The sequence below is a fragment of the Rhinopithecus roxellana genome, chromosome 19 (genome assembly GCF_007565055.1).
Source record: "Rhinopithecus roxellana isolate Shanxi Qingling chromosome 19, ASM756505v1, whole genome shotgun sequence".
Lineage (NCBI taxonomy): Eukaryota > Metazoa > Chordata > Mammalia > Primates > Cercopithecidae > Rhinopithecus > Rhinopithecus roxellana.
The window spans coordinates 41,571,305-41,586,989 of NC_044567.1; the positions used below are offsets into that span (position 1 = coordinate 41,571,305).

The 15,685-nt window shown below is 40.2% G+C and overlaps 1 pseudogene across 1 annotated transcript; it reads right to left on the reverse strand.

Moving 5' to 3' along the window:
• Positions 1-10,315: 10,315 nt before the first annotated feature.
• On the reverse strand, positions 10,316-15,120 carry LOC104679588 (annotated as a pseudogene). The gene is made up of 2 exons (XR_004054947.1): positions 14,078-15,120; positions 10,316-13,714 (listed from the first exon to the last, which is right to left on the reverse strand). The product of XR_004054947.1 is annotated as a DTW domain-containing protein 2-like (transcript).
• Between the last annotated feature and the right edge of the window lie 565 nt (positions 15,121-15,685).

Sequence of the window (15,685 nt, forward strand, 5' to 3'; positions counted from 1 at the left end):
TCACAGGCCAAGGCTTTGTGCAGGGTCTTTATGTATAGCTGACTTATCTTTGGTTTGACAGGATTGTATGTTAGCAAGGTATTTTGGTGCTGAAGCTTTGGGGTGTGGTCTAGTTGGTGGTGCTTAGTGTACTGGCCAGTCAATAGACTCTTGCTCTGTTATGTGGTTTTCCTGTTTCCTCACAGTTACAGCGGTGCTCTCTCTCAATGCTCTGAAAGTGTGAGCTCCTTTCCCACTTGAGTTCTGGCTGTAGACTGTCTTGGCACTCCTGGGCTGCCCACCAAAGCTCTGGGGTGATCTCAGGGTTTATGTTCCCTCCTTAACTTGGAGGCAACAGATGAAGGGACCTTATTTGTAGTGGTTGTGGCCAAGGGTTTTTTTTTTCTTGTCTTCTGGAGGCTCCACCCAGAGAGATGCAGATCAGCAACCACTCAGTGCAATCAGCCCTGAATGATGGGGGTGGGTCTGTGCTGTGGACCCGAGGTGGATCCACATCCCTGCTTAGTGATGAGCAGGTGAGTGGGTGGGGAAGCATGGGAGATGTACTGGCTTCCTCTTCCTTGGTCAACTGCTGCTTGTTGGAGGTGTGGAAAATGTACTTAGGGTCTTTGCTCCTTCACTAGTCTGAGGGCAGCAGGAATAGTACTACTGCAGAGGCAGTGGCAGAGGGGCTTTCAGTTCCCCATGGGGGTTCTACCTCTAAGTAACATGGAGCTGCTGTTACTGGGAGTGTTCAGCCAGTAGGGTGAGGTGGCTGCACTGCTGGCATGAGCTCAGGATTCTGCTTGTTGGGAAGCAGGGGGCTGAGGGTTCACCAGGAGGAGAGACTGGTCTCTTCTCCATATAGTGACTGTGGCATGCTGTAGCTTGGTTGCAGCCCTCAGGCTCTGTTTCTTCCCCAGATTGAGGGCAGCAGTGATAGAACCACTGCTGTGGCAGTGGCAGAGGGGCTGTTGGATGCCTCTGGAAGTCTCTCCCCACAGAAACTCTGGGCTACTACAAGTGGGTATGCTTAGCTGTGGTTACAGTGGCTATTCTGCAGTAATAAGCTGGGGGACCTGCCTGGCGAAGAGTGGGGAATGGGGGTTCCCAGGGAATAGGGGTTGGACTTCTATGCATATGGTGGCTGCAGTGTGCTGGAAGTGCCAGCATAGTGACTAGGTGCTTTTTTCTTTCTCCAGGCTTAGGTCTTGCTAGGTCGGTAACACTGCAACTGCAGTGGGAAAGGAATTGCAGGTTGACTCTGGGATTTCCTCCTCAAAAAAATGTTGAGATGCCTCTGATTGAAGTGACCAGGCAGGGGCAGGGTGGTTGTGCTGGAGTCCCAGGTCAGGTGACCCTGCCCATTGAGGAGAAGTGAGGACCAGGACCTGCATGGAGAACAATACGGCCACTTTTCCATGAGGTGGGTGCTCTGTGCTGGGGGTCTAGGCTGGTCCCTGACCCCCAAGGAGTCACCAGATCCTAGCGACAGCAAGGGCGAGGGCTGCAAGACAGCAACCTACCCCTCCCACTTGGAGCTCTGTCCCAGAGAGCTGCCAAGCTGCTACTGGCTTGACAGCCCCAGTGGGGGGTGGCTGTAGAGGTTTTATAAAGGGCAGTTCCCTTTACAATTTGATAGAACCTTCCAAACATGAACATTTGGACTTAAAACCCTTCCCATCTCCATCAACCCAGTAAGCAATAATGCTCAACTTTTCAGAAGACAATCTTTCTTAGGAATTTTAAAACAAAATGCAAATGTAAATTAGAAAATGTAAATTAGAAAATGCAAATGTAAACTAAATATGTTAGTTTACTAACTCTATGTTTTTCATACCCTGGCAACCTCTTCAACTCTCAAGAAAGACTACATGTTGTAAATTAGGAGTCATTTGTCTTTTACATACACAGATAAATAAAACAAAATGCACAGACATAAGACACAATGATTAATCTTGCCTCACTATAAGCACCCTGGCATAGAGCTGATACACTTCCTCCTTCTCCCTCCCTACCAAAGTAGTACACAAACACAATGTGTGTTACACAAGATGTGGTTTGACCATTCCTCTTAAAAATAACATTTCACATGAATTTTAACACCAGAGACGTTTACCAAAATGTGTTATTTTACTACCTCTAATTTTAACAAATGTCAGGCACTTCAGAACATCTAGAAAGACTAGATATTAATATTTCAAAAAAGTTCTTAGCATTGTCAGCTATGTATACAGTAGTGTTGAATAAAACACACACACACATAACAATTTTTAGAATATGAAAATATCTTCTAAATATAACCAGTCAGGCATAGAACCTTCTTCTCTGCCTTCTCAGGTCTTCCGCTTCATGTCCTCTAAGCCCCTGAATAAATGTGGACTTGTCACTCTTGGTGTCACTTCCAGAGGTGGTCTGACAACTCCATTTCAAAAAGTCATCTACAAAAGACATTTATTTTCTATGATTTCTTTTTAAACAAATGCGAATATGCAAGATGTGTGATTTCTAACTCTGTCATACCTTGGGAACCTCTTTACATCTAGAAGGGCTAGATTTAGCAAATGTTTTCTTATAAAAGGTTGGGAGGAAAGTTGAGAACAGCTTTTTCATCTAAATACATAGGACTTCTATAAATGGCCAGTAAATCTTCCCAAAGTGTGATGGGCCTTTCAGTGGGTCAAATGTGGCATGTTATTCTACCATGTTATTCTACCATTCTTCCAACATTAACATCTGGTAGGTAGAACCAAGACCAACCCTCACCAATGGGTGCCAACCGTTCCACCCATCATACTTGGAGGACTCCACTCACCTTCCTGCAGTTAAGGTCTTTGTCCAGTGTCATCAGGACTAGGTAGGTCTAGCCCAACTGGGACAGGGTGGTCACCCCAGGACCCGGATCTGTGTGGCTCCATGACCTAAACAGGCTGCTGAGCCTGCGTCCATAGACCTGCCTTCTTGGACCCTTCACACCCTATAAATGGCCTCTGCCACCTTCCAGCGGCCACGATATTTCCCGCCCACCATACCCACTGCCACCCAGAGGCGCTGCATCCAGGTGGCACACAGGGTTTCCTCTAGGCCCAGGAGTGTTGGGCCTAAAAACCCGCACCTGGCAGAGTCCTGGCAGGGTCCTGACAGGGTCCAGGCTGAGAGGTGGCAGCTGCTATCAGGTCATCTCAGAAATAATATTCCATTGGATATACCACAGTTTGTTTATTCATTCACCTATTGAGGGACATCTTGATTGCTTCTAATTTTTGGCAATTATGAATAAGGCAGCTATAAACATCCACATGCAGGTTTGCATGTGGATATATGTTTTCAACTCTTTTATGTAAGTACCTAGGAGTGTGATTGCTGAATCATATGGTAAGACTGTGTTTATTTTTGTAAGAAGCCACCAACCAGCAATGAGTGAGTTTCTGTTGCTCTACATCCTTACTAGCATTTGGTATTGCCAGGATTTTTGTGAGGTTTTATTTATTTATTTTTTGGTTTTTAGCCGTATAGTTGTATAGTGGTAACTCATTATTTTAATTTAAAATTACCAGCCGGGTGTGTTGGCTCATGCCTGTAATACCAACACTTTGGGAGGCTGAGGTGGGTGGATCACCTGAGGTCAGAAGTTCCAGACCAGCCTGGCCAACATGGTGAAACCCCTCTCTACTAAAACATACAAAAATTAGCCGGGCGTGGTGGTAGGCGCCTGTAATCTCAGTTACTCTGGAGACTGAGGCAGGAGAATTGCTGGAACCCAGGAGGCAGAGGTTGCAGTGAGCTGAGACCACACTATTACACTCCAGTCTGGGCTGACAACAGTGGGACTCCGTCTCAAAAATAAATAAATAAATAAATTTTAAAAATTACTGACACATAATGTTGGTCATTTATTCCTATGCTTAATTGCCATCCATAAATCACTTTGATGAGGTGTCTATTCAGATCTTTTGCCCATTTCAGTTGGATTGTTTTCTTGTTATTGAGTTTTTAGAGCTCTTTGTATATTTGGGATACAAGTCTTTATTAAACGTGTGTTTACCAAATACTTTCTCCCAATCTGTGGTTTGTCTTTTCATTATCTTAACAGTGTCTTTCTCAGGTCAGAAATTTTTTATTTTAATGAAACCCAATGGCCTATTTTTTTTTCATGAATTATGCTTTTGGTGTTGCATCTGAACAGTAATCACCAAATGCAAGGTCATGTAGATTTTTCTTCTTTAGCCTGGTAATATATGGTGGATTACATAGATCAATTTTCAAATAATAGAGCCAACCTTGCATTCCTGGAATAAATCCTGGTATATAAGTCATTTTTATGTATTGCTGATACTATTTGCTAGTATTTTATTAAGAGTTTTTGGCCAGGCATGGTGTCTCATGTCTGAATTCCCAGCACTTTGGGAGGCTATGGTGGGAAGCTCACTTGAGCCCAGGAGTTTGAGACCAGCCTGGGCAACATAGTGAGATTTTGTCTCTACAAAGAAAAGAAAAGAAAAGAAAAGAAAAAGCCAGGGATGGTGACCCATGCTACTTGGGAGGCTGAGGTGGGAGGATGGCTTGAGTCTGGGAGATTGAGGCTACAGTGAGCCATGATCATGTCACTGCATTCCATCCTGGGTGACAGAGTGAGACCCTGCCTCAAAAAAACAACAACAACAAAAAAGAGTTGTTACATTCATATTTATAAGGGCTATTGGTCTGTGGTTTTCTTTTCTTGTACTGTCTTTGTCTGATTTTGATATTAGGTAATACCATAAATGAATTCACAAAATGAATTGAGAAGTGGTCTCTCTTCTGTCTTTTGGAAAAGAATATGTGTAATTGATGTTAACTTATTTTAAATGTCTGGCAGACTTCTCTAGTGAAATCACTCAGGCACAGATACTTCTTTTTTGGGAGCTTGTAAAAGACAAACTCAATTTGAGGAAGTAGTTCATTTCACGTTGTCTCACTTATGAATGCAGAGTTGTTTGTATATTCCCTCATTATCCTTTGGATGTCTACATGGTCTGTGTTAGGTTTTAAAGGGAAGGCAAGGGTTAAAGAAAGACACAGAGAAAGTGGCGGCTCTACAGCAAATGCAGGCTTTATGTCCAGCATAAGACCTACAGAAGTGGGGAGCCAGCGTAATGCCAGTGGCCACTGCTGCTTACAGGTTGGGTTACTTATAGGTATGGGTGGAAGGGGTCTGGGCAGTATGGCTTGCTGCCCTGGAGAACATTGATAATGTGTTCCCAGGATGAGGTGGTTCTGGCCCTTGTACCGGCAGAATATGGTGTTCCTTGCACTCGCTCCAAGAAGAATATGAGGCAGGCTGTGTCTCATGGCTCCAACCCCCATGGAATGTTTCACTTTCACCAAGGTCTGCGAAATGGAGGGGGACTTACAAAATGGTGCTGTTTAGACTAACAGTCTGTATTGATATTCCCCACTTCACTCCTGATATTGGTAGTTTATATGCTATTTTCCTTCGTTGCAACTCTCCCAAGAGATTTACCAGTCTTATGGGTCTTTTTTCAAATAACTAGCTGTTTGTTCTATTGATTTTCCTATTTTTCTGTTTCCAGTTTTATTTATTTTTGCTGTTTATTTCCTTCTTTTCTGCTGGCTTTGGGTTTATTCTGCTCTACTTTTTCTATGATCTTAAAGGGGCAGCATAGCAACTATTCTTTTCTTTTCTTTCTTTCTTTTTTTTTTTTTTTTTTTTTGTTTTGTTTTGACAAAGTCTCGCTCTGTTATCCTGGCTGGAGTGCAGTGGTGTGATCTCGACTCACTGCAACCTCCGCCTCCCAGGTTCAAGCCATTCTCCTGCCTCAGCCTCCTGACTAGCTGGGACTACAGGCACGCGCCACCATGCCTGGCTAATTTTTTTGTATTTTTAGTAGAGACAGGATTGCACCATGTTGTTCAGGCTGGTCTCAAACTCCCAACCTCAAGTCATCTGCCTGCCTCGGTCTCCCAAAATGCAGGGATTACAGGTGTGAGCCACTACACCCGGCCTCTTGCTTTCTAATTGTATTAGTTTCCTATTGCTACTGTAACGAATTACCACAAATTTAACAGCTTAAAACAACATGAATTTATCGTACAGTTCTGGAAATCAGAAGTCCAAAATCAGTTTCACTGAGCTGAAATCAAGGTATCAGCTGGCTTGTACTCCTTCTGGAGCTGTAGGGAAAATCCGTTTCCTTGCTTTTTCCAGCTTCTAGAGGCTGACTGCATACCTTGGTTTGTAGCCCCTTCCTCTATCTTCAAAGCCAGAAGTGCATAGCACTTTCTCTTGGCTCTGTCCTATGCTTCCATCCTTATATATTTCCTCTTTCTGTGGCTGATTCTCTTGACTCCTTCTTATAAGGACCCTTGTGATAATACTGGATCCACCTAGATAATCCAAGATAATCTCATCACAAAAGTGTTAATTTAGTCACATCTACAAAGTCCCTTTTACTGTGTTAAGGCAACACATTCACACGTACTAGAAATTAGGAGATTTACATCGTTAGGGGGCTATAATTCAGCCTACCACACTAATCTGTGCATTTTGTGCTTAAATTTCACTCTCATCACTGAATCTCCTTACTGTCACTACCTATGTCTCACAAATTTTGATATACTGTATTTCCATTTTCACTCACTCAAATGCATTTTTAAATTTTCCCATGAGATTTCCTCTTTGATCTATGGATTATTTAGAAGTGTGTTTTTAGTTTCTAAGTGTTTGGAGAGTTTACTGTTATCTTTCTGTTATTGATTTGTAGTTTTATTCCATTTAGGCCATAGGACACCCTTTGAGTTTAATTTTAATCTTTAAAATTTTAATCTTTACAATTTGTTTAGGTTTCTTTTATGGCTCAGGTTATGATATATCCTGGTATACATTCTATGGCATTTGAAAAGAATGTATATTCTGTTGCTGTTAGGTAGAGTGTTCTGTATATGTCGGTCAGATTCTGTTGACTTCTGTTGACTGGTGGTGTTACGTTCTTCTATATCCTTGTATATTTTTCTTTTTTTTTTTCAGAGACAGGTTCTCACTCTGTCACACAGGCTGGAGAGCAGTGGCATAGTCATAGCTCACTGCAACCTCGTCCTCTTGGGCTCAAGTGATCCTCCTGCTTCAGCCTTCCAAGTAGCCAGGACTGCAGGTGCACACCGTCTTCCCCAGCTAATTTTGTTGTTGTTGTAGAGATGGGGTCTTGCTATGTTGCCCAGGCTCCCTTTGCATATTTTTTGTCTACTTTTTCTAGCAGGTATTGATAGAAGGGTGTTAAAGTCCCCAACTATAATTGTAGAGTCTGTTTCTCATTTCAGTTCTAACACTCTTTGTGTCACATATTTTGCAGCTCTGTTGTTTGAAACGTATACACATATAATCACTATATCTTCTTGATGGACTGATGTTCATCATTATATAATGTCCCTCTCTGTCTCTGGCAATTTTACTAAAAGTAAAATCTTACTTAAAGTAATATCAGATATAACTTTATCTGATATTAGTATAGCCACTCCTGCTTTCCTTTGCTTGCGTAATTCCTTTTCCATTTACTTTCAATTTCCATACATTTGAAGTGAGTTTCTTTAGACAGCATGTAGTTGGGTCATGTTTTTAAATATACTCTACCAACATGTTTTTTAATTAGTGTATTTAGACCATTTACACTTTCTGTAATTATTTATATGTTTGGGCTTAAGCATCCCCTCTTATTTTTTTATTTATATTTCTTCTTTCTGTTTTTCTTTACTTTTTCCTGTCTTCCTGTGGGTTATGTGAATATTATTTAGAATTCCATTATGATGTCTCTATTATGTTTTTAGTGTATCTGTTTGTATAGTTTTTATAGCGGTTGCTCTAGATATTGCATTATATATACATAATTTTTCACAGTGTGCTGGTGTTATCATTTTACCAGTCCTAGTAGGATATAGAAATCTTACCTCCAGTTATGTCTCTTTAATCATTTTCACTTGTTTATAATATTGTATTAACTATTTCCTCTATAATCATGTAGAATCACATCAGACAGTATTGTAAGTTTTGTTTCAACTGTCAAACATAATTTAGAAGACTTAAGCAGAGAAGGAAAGCGTACTGTTTTTTTGTAGTTACTGTGATCTTTTTCCTTCCTGATGTTCCATGACTCCTTCTTTTTGCCTTTTTTTTTTCTCTTTAGCTAACTTCTTTTGGCTGTTCTATTAGGGTAGGTCCTCTGGTGATGAATTCTCTTATTATTCCTTCATTTGAGAATGTCTTGATTTCCCTTTCATTTCTGAAGAATATATTCTCTGTGCATAGGATTCCAGGTTGAGAGTCCTTATCTTTCAGCATTTGAAAAATATTGTACCACTTCCTTTTGGTCTCCATGGTTCCACTGTTATTCAAATTGTTGTTCCCTATTAAGAAGGTGTTATTTTTCCCTAGTAGCATTAAAGATTTTTGGCATTTAAATTTAGTTTTAGAAATTCAGTTACAATGTGTCTTGGCACAAATTTTGTTGGGTATCGTAATTGGGATTTCATCAGCTTCTTGGATCTGATACCTGAGGTATTGGATAAATATTCAAATGAGAAAAAAGAAAAAAAAAGTGCTTGGGAAAGAGGAGACCAAAAAGGGTGTGGGAGAGGAGGAAAATTTTACCCTAGAGATACAAGCCATTCTAAAAGATTTTGTTTAATAAAAAAAAAAAAAGTGGGAGAGAAAGGGGTCTGGAAGGGATTGTCCATGGAAAGGCACTGCCTAGAGAAACCGGCCCCCTTTCTTCTACAGCCCTTTCTTCTTATCATCCAGAGACAAAAACTAAAACAGCTTAAAATGACAGGGAGGGGGTAGTGTGATCCATCCTCCTCCAGTGTACATCCACTGCCTGAACCCCAAAGGCCAAGCAGTAAGCCAAGACCATGGTGCCCAGCCAAGGAGCAGGTGTCCCTGAGAACCCAAATATCCTGGAATATATCTGGGAACAGTCTCATTACATGCAGTAGTCAACAAGCCAGAAAATTAACTAAAAGCATCTGAAAGACGGGTAGCCGGACAGATCTCTGGAGCTGTCCTGCTGCCACACAGGAGCCCCCTGTATGTAAGTCCTAGTAAACTCATCTACTCACCAGGCTTTACTTGTCTGTGCCATTCTTTGGTTTCTCAGCTCCTTCCCAGTTTGGGGGCCCAGTTTCAAGGGACATTACAGTCCCAGGTTTTTCTTGTGATGAGGCAGGGGGAGGAAGAGGAAAAAGAAACCCTGAATTCCAGTGTGTTAGTCCATTTTGTGTTGCTGTATACCAATACCTGAGGCTAAATAATTTACATAGAAAAAAAAAGGTTTATTTGGCACACAATTCTGTTGTCTAGAAAAGTTCAAGATTGAGCACCTACATCTGGTTGCAGCCTCAGGCTGCTTCCTGAAGAGAGACAAAGAGGAGCCAATGCATGCAAAGTGGGGGTGGTGTCAGGCTTTTTTTGACAACCAGCTCTCATAGGAACTGATAAAGTCAGAACTCACTCCCACCCAAGGAAAGCCATTAATCTGTTCATGAGGGATCCTCCTCCTTGATCCAAACATCTCCCATTAGTCCCCACCTCCGATATTGAGGATTAAATTTCAACATGAGGTTTGGAGGAAACAAACATTAAAATTGTAGCACAGGGAGAAAATAATAACCAACTAAATTATATGTAGATACAATTTTTCCATCTATAATGCAATATTGTTTATTCATAAAAATGCCCATCTGTAGCTATTTTAAAGAAACACATCTACGTAGTAAAATATAGTTATGTAAAACTTCTGAGTTTACTAAGTCAGATCTAAGTTTTTACTTGTAGCATCAATAAAATTTACTTTTGTATCAACAGCAATTACATACAAGGGTCAATGATTTAGCTCCCTAAAATTCAGCATCCCTGAAATTCAGTGGAGAGGATTTTCTAATAACATGATCACATTTTTAAACCTATTTGGGCAACAGTTGGAAATATGTGATGAATAAGCTGAATAAATTATACAGAAGTGTTCTATATAATTTACTAACTGAGAGGCCAAGGCAGAAGGATCTCTTGAGGTCAGGAGTTCAGAACCCATCTAAACAACACAGTCAGACCCCCATCTCCACAAAAATTTTAAATTAGCTGAGTGTGGTGGCATGGGGCTGAGGTTCTAGTTACTTGGGAGACTGAGGTGGGAGGAACACTCCAGCCCAGAAGTTCGAGGCCGCAGTGAGCCATGATTATACCACTGCACTCCAAACTGGGTGACAGAAGGAGACCTTGTCTCTTTAAAATAAATAAATGGTAGCAGGACAAGCCGCAGACAAAACCCCTCAGGCACTAAGTTAAAGAAGAAAGGGCTTTATTCAGCCGGGAGCTTCGGCAAGACTCACGTCTCCAACAACTGAGCTCCCCGAGTGAGCAATTCCTGTCCCTTTAAGGGCTCACAACTCTAAGGGGCTCCTCGTGAGAGGGTTGTGATTGATTGAGCAAGCAGGGGGTACGTGACTGGGAGCTGCATGCACCGGTAATTAGAACAGAACAGAACAGGACAGGGATTTTCACAGTACTTTTCTATACAATGTCTGTAAACTACAGATAACATAACCGATTAGGTCAGGGGTCGATCTTTAACTGCCAGGCCCAGGGTGTGGTGCTGGGCTGTCTGCTTGTGGATTTCATTTCTGCTTTTTAGTTTTTACTTCTTCTTTCTTTGGAGGCAGACATTAAGCATAAGACAATATGAGGGGTGGTCTCCTCCTTTAAAATCATGAACTGGTGGTATAGTGAGGAGCTTATTCCTTCCAAAATCTTTTAAAAACATTACTGGTCATGGCTGAGAAAGGTGTCTCTGGAGTCTTAAAGTTAGCAAAAATAATTTTTCCCAATATAATTATCCTACTCCACATAAGAAGTCTTGTAATCCAACCTGTAGAAAGTTGCCATGCACTGTGACTTACTTCGTGTAATATAGTTCTCAACCCTTTGTGCTAGAAACTCTCAATATCTCTCATTACACACAGTGATTTCAATATACTATAATGGGCTGATTAAAACTGAAGTCACTTTATATATAAGGAAATACTATTCTCTGAGTTACATGGTTCAAATAACTCACAAAACCATCTATACCACATCAAAGTGCAGTTGGGGTACACAAGCAAAACTTACTATCAGCTACAAATTCATAAAGCCTGGAACTTCCAGGAAAATCAAGCAAATATAAAGAATCTGAATTTAAAAGCCAACTAATACAATAAAAAAGTACTTTTTAAAACCCTGACTAAATTTTCAGTTAAAATGCTCACATAATACTACACACTTTGAGAACTTTTAGTAATTAAAATAATGACTTTAAAACTTACTTAAAACTGTTTAATGAGAACAGGTGACTAGAGAAGCACTTTGTACCACAGATGATTAAATGGACTTGCCTTGTAAAGAGGTCAGGAAAATATAGGTAAAAAACAAGTAAAGTGAGTTAACAGGCCAGTAAAATAATTTGGAAAACTACATACTTCAAGAAAATGTTATACATTTCCAAGAATACTAAATGTTAAGCTTTTTAAGTCTTCAAAAATACTCAAAAATGTTTTATTTAAAAGATAAAAGTAGAAATTACTGTTTAAAAATCAACAAAGTAAAATTTTGAGGTACAAAATTGCATATTAGGGATGGGGGAGTTTTCTTTTTAAAAAATACTAATGACTAAAGGAAACTCATAAAGTTTAACATCAATGTGAAAAGTTACTATAAAATGCTTTTAGCCCCACTTGTTAAGACACTATTATATATTATTATATGCTATTTCTTTTCTAGTACACCAAGTAATCATCTGATATTAGGTTTTTTACATTGTAAATGAGCTTATTTATTTATTTATTTATTTATTTATTTATTTATTTTTGGAGACAGGTCTCACTCTGTAACCCAGGCTGGAGTGCAGTGGAATGAACACAGCTTCCTGCAGCCTCGACCTCTTGGGCCCAAGCAATCCTCCTGCCTCAGCCTCCTAAGCAACTGGGATCACAGGTGCACACCACCACGTCTGGATAATTATTTAAAAAAAAAAAAAGTTGTGTGGAGGTGGGGCCTTACCATGTTGCCCAGGCTGGTCTCAAACTCCTGGACTCAAGCAATTCTCACTTCTCAGCCTCCCAAAGTGCTGGGATTACAGGTGTGAGCTATTGGGCCCAGCCCTAATTTGTTTTTAAATCCAAAAATAAATCAACAACAGAAGATAGCACTCTAACTTTTAATATTTTAAAATATTTTCTGCATAGTTTCCCCAAATACTAGCATTCTAATTGTGACCACCATTATGGTTTTTAATGAGTCTAATCCAAGTAAATAATAAACAAATGAGCATGAAAACTATGAGAAATAACCATCAGTGTATGCTTATGTTCCATAAATAGTTATCAAGTTTACCTTTAAATTGCATGTTTAGTTTTTCCTTACAACTTAACACTAGATACAGGAAACTCTAGAAGTCATAAACAAAGACTAAAAACAAAATCTCCTCTTCTTGCCAAGACGTGTTCATGATTGCAGTAGACTTATGCTGAATATAAATATATGTTACCTACATGTCTCTTATGCTATACAAAATCTCAGCAAATATTTTCCCACAGAGGAGAGGAATTTGTTCTCTCAAGTTGAAAGTTTTTGCCCAATAAAAAGGTTATTTTAAATAGCCCTAAAGAAATATGTTCTGAAAATAACAGTTGTATCATATTCCACTTACTATTTTCCATTTGAAAACTTCAATAAAATAAGTTTACCATAGTCAATAAGCCTGTTCAATGAACACTGAAAAATAAAAATTTATCCAGAGTAACTGCAAATGAAAATGTGTGCTGTTTCAAAATTACATGTACCTCTTTAAAAATCAGGGCAATTAATAGAATACTTAAATCATATTAGCTGAATTCAAATTTAGCCCTTAACAATGAGGTTTTCTTATCCCTTTATATTATTTTACAAAATAATGAATTACTTGATTATCATAATTTTCTTCTGCTACTTATTTCAAATTATAAAGTTAGGATAGCAAATTGATGTAGGTATCTTATATTATTGGTCTACACCTACTTATTTATAAACATTAATGAAAACAATACTGTTTCAATCTACCACAACAATTTCCTTCTATTTTACAAGCAAGAACTTCAAACCCAGCTCAACAACAAAACACATTTTAAATTTGAGTTTGAAAACATGTATTATTAGAGGCACATTTTTAAAAACAAGTACAGTATGAACTCTTGCTTTTCAGTGAGTCAGTGAATTTTCGTTTGTTTATTTGTTTCTATGGATATTTGGTTTACTTCCTTCTTCTGGGCAAGATTAGTATGCAATTCTCATTCTACTTTAGCAAGTCAAAAACCTATAGACCTAAACTATATGAAAACTTAACTTGGTATTGTTAGATGAAGACAGGTAAGCTAGCACCAAAAGAACAACTGTACTAAATTTTAACACTATTCTTTAACAGTTGCATTTTCCTGAGTTTGCGTTTGTTCTTTGGCATTGGTTTAGGATATAATCCATTTTTCAGAAGGTGTTCCTTGCTGAGGCTAATTTGGGCACCATGCTAACGTTGGAAAGAGCATAAAGTTTCAAGAGGGCGAGACAAAGTCTCTTTTATGTAATTACTTTTCTCCAAGATGGAAAGAGCAACAGCTGCACACTCCAGTGTAGAAAGACTTCTATTAGTTGGCTGCATCCGAATTACATATTGACTAGAAACGCTAGGTGGTGGTGGTGTTGGTGGTGGTGGTGGTGGTGGTGGTGGTGGTGGTGGTGGTGGTGGTGGTGGTGGTGGTTTGAGACGGAGTCTTACTCTGTCGCCCAGGCTGGAATGCAGTGGCGCCATCTAGGCTCACTGCAAGCTCCGCCTCCCGGGTTCACACCATTCTCCTGCCTCAGCCTCCCGAATAGCTGGGACTACAGGCGCCCACCACCACGCCCGGCAAATTTTTTGTATTTTTGATAGAGAGGGGGTTTCACCGTGTTAGCCAGGATGGTCTCGATCTCCTGACCTCGTGATCCACCCGCCTCGGCCTCCCAAAGTGCTGGGATTACAGGCGTGAGCCACTGTGCCAGCCAAAATGCTAGTTTTTAACTGCACCTGTTTGGGGTGTCAGAACAAGGAATTCTTACAGAAAATGTCCTTAGCCTGGCTCCGTGTACCATCAATGATGATGATTGTGAAGGATAAACCGGAGAATCTAACATAAATTCTTCCAAATTAGCAGCTTCAGCCCCTGGATATAATAATAATGTACCAAATTTCCAGCAAACAGTTGAAAGTTCAGGATCTTTTTCTTCACTGAAGAGACGACCAATCTTTACTTTGCGCTTGTCCTGAGGGAGGCATGCTGCTAGTAGAGGAACTGTCTACAACATTTTGTTTTCCTCTGCTGGATGCTGAATTATGTACAAGTGGGTAGAGATATGCAAAGGGTGCGCTGGGAGAAATGGACACAAACACACTTTCTGAGACCGGCTGCAGCGGCTGCACTCGGGCCTCCGCTCGGCCGGCTGCACCTGCGGCTCCCATAGCCAGTCCGTACCAGCGTCGTCCGCCTCTGTGCCCAGGGCAGCCGTCGCCAGCACTGCGCCGCCCTCCCGCAGCTCCTAGTCGTTTGGCGTCTGAGACCTTGAGGCCCCAGCTGGCCGCGCGACGGGTTCCTGGAGTGTTGGCGCCTCTTTCTGTGACTCCATGGCAGACACTCTGGTCAGGCCATCCATATAATATTTTAATATAGACATAAGGAATAGATCGTATATGTACCTATAGATATGGATATAGCATATATAACTAAATTAAAACAAAGGTCCATAATTTGGCCCAATTAGAAATCCAGAATGTATATACCAAAGAATTTATATTACAAAAAGATAAATAGGACACTGATTGGGTTTTTTGTCTCTACAACATAAGGTCTAAATTAACTTTAGCATTTGCTAAAATATACAAACTGACATACTTCATGGACTCAATCAGTACTGGGGCTCAAATTATACTTGGGGCCCAGTATTTTGGGAGGCCGAGGCGAGTGGATCACCTGAGGTCAGGAGTTCAAAACCAGCCTGGCCAACATGGTGAAACCGTGTCTCTACTAAAAATACAAAAATTAGCCAGGCATGGTGGCAGGTGCCTGTAATCCCAGCTACTAGGGAGGCTGAGGCAGGAGAATCGCTTGAACCCGGGAAGCGGAGATTGTCGTGAGCCGAGATAGCACCATTGTACTCCAGCCCGGGCAACAAGAGCGAAACTCCTTCTCAAAAAAATATATTATACTTGGGGTTCTCACTAAATTTAAATATTGTACCCTCTCTAATCTTAAAAAGGTAACTAAGCAAAAAAAAAAAAAAAAAAAAAAAGAGTAACTATCCCTCACTTTACTGCCTTGGTTGAATTTCCCATAGTTTTGTACCCATTGTTTTAAAGTATCTCATATTGGACACAGACTCTGACACAACAAATAATAAATTAAAGTTAAAATTTTGGCACTTAAAAAAATGGCTTGATAAAATGGGACCCTATAAATCCCTCTTTAAAATAGTTAATATGGCAAAATCTAAGTTAGAATAGGCCCTTCAAGGATTAAGACTTGTTATATAGAACCTCATTATGAAAAGGGATAATTATCCCTACTGCTTCTCCATTTAATGGCTCAATTTTGCCTATCCGAGGCCTCTGGGAGGCCAAGA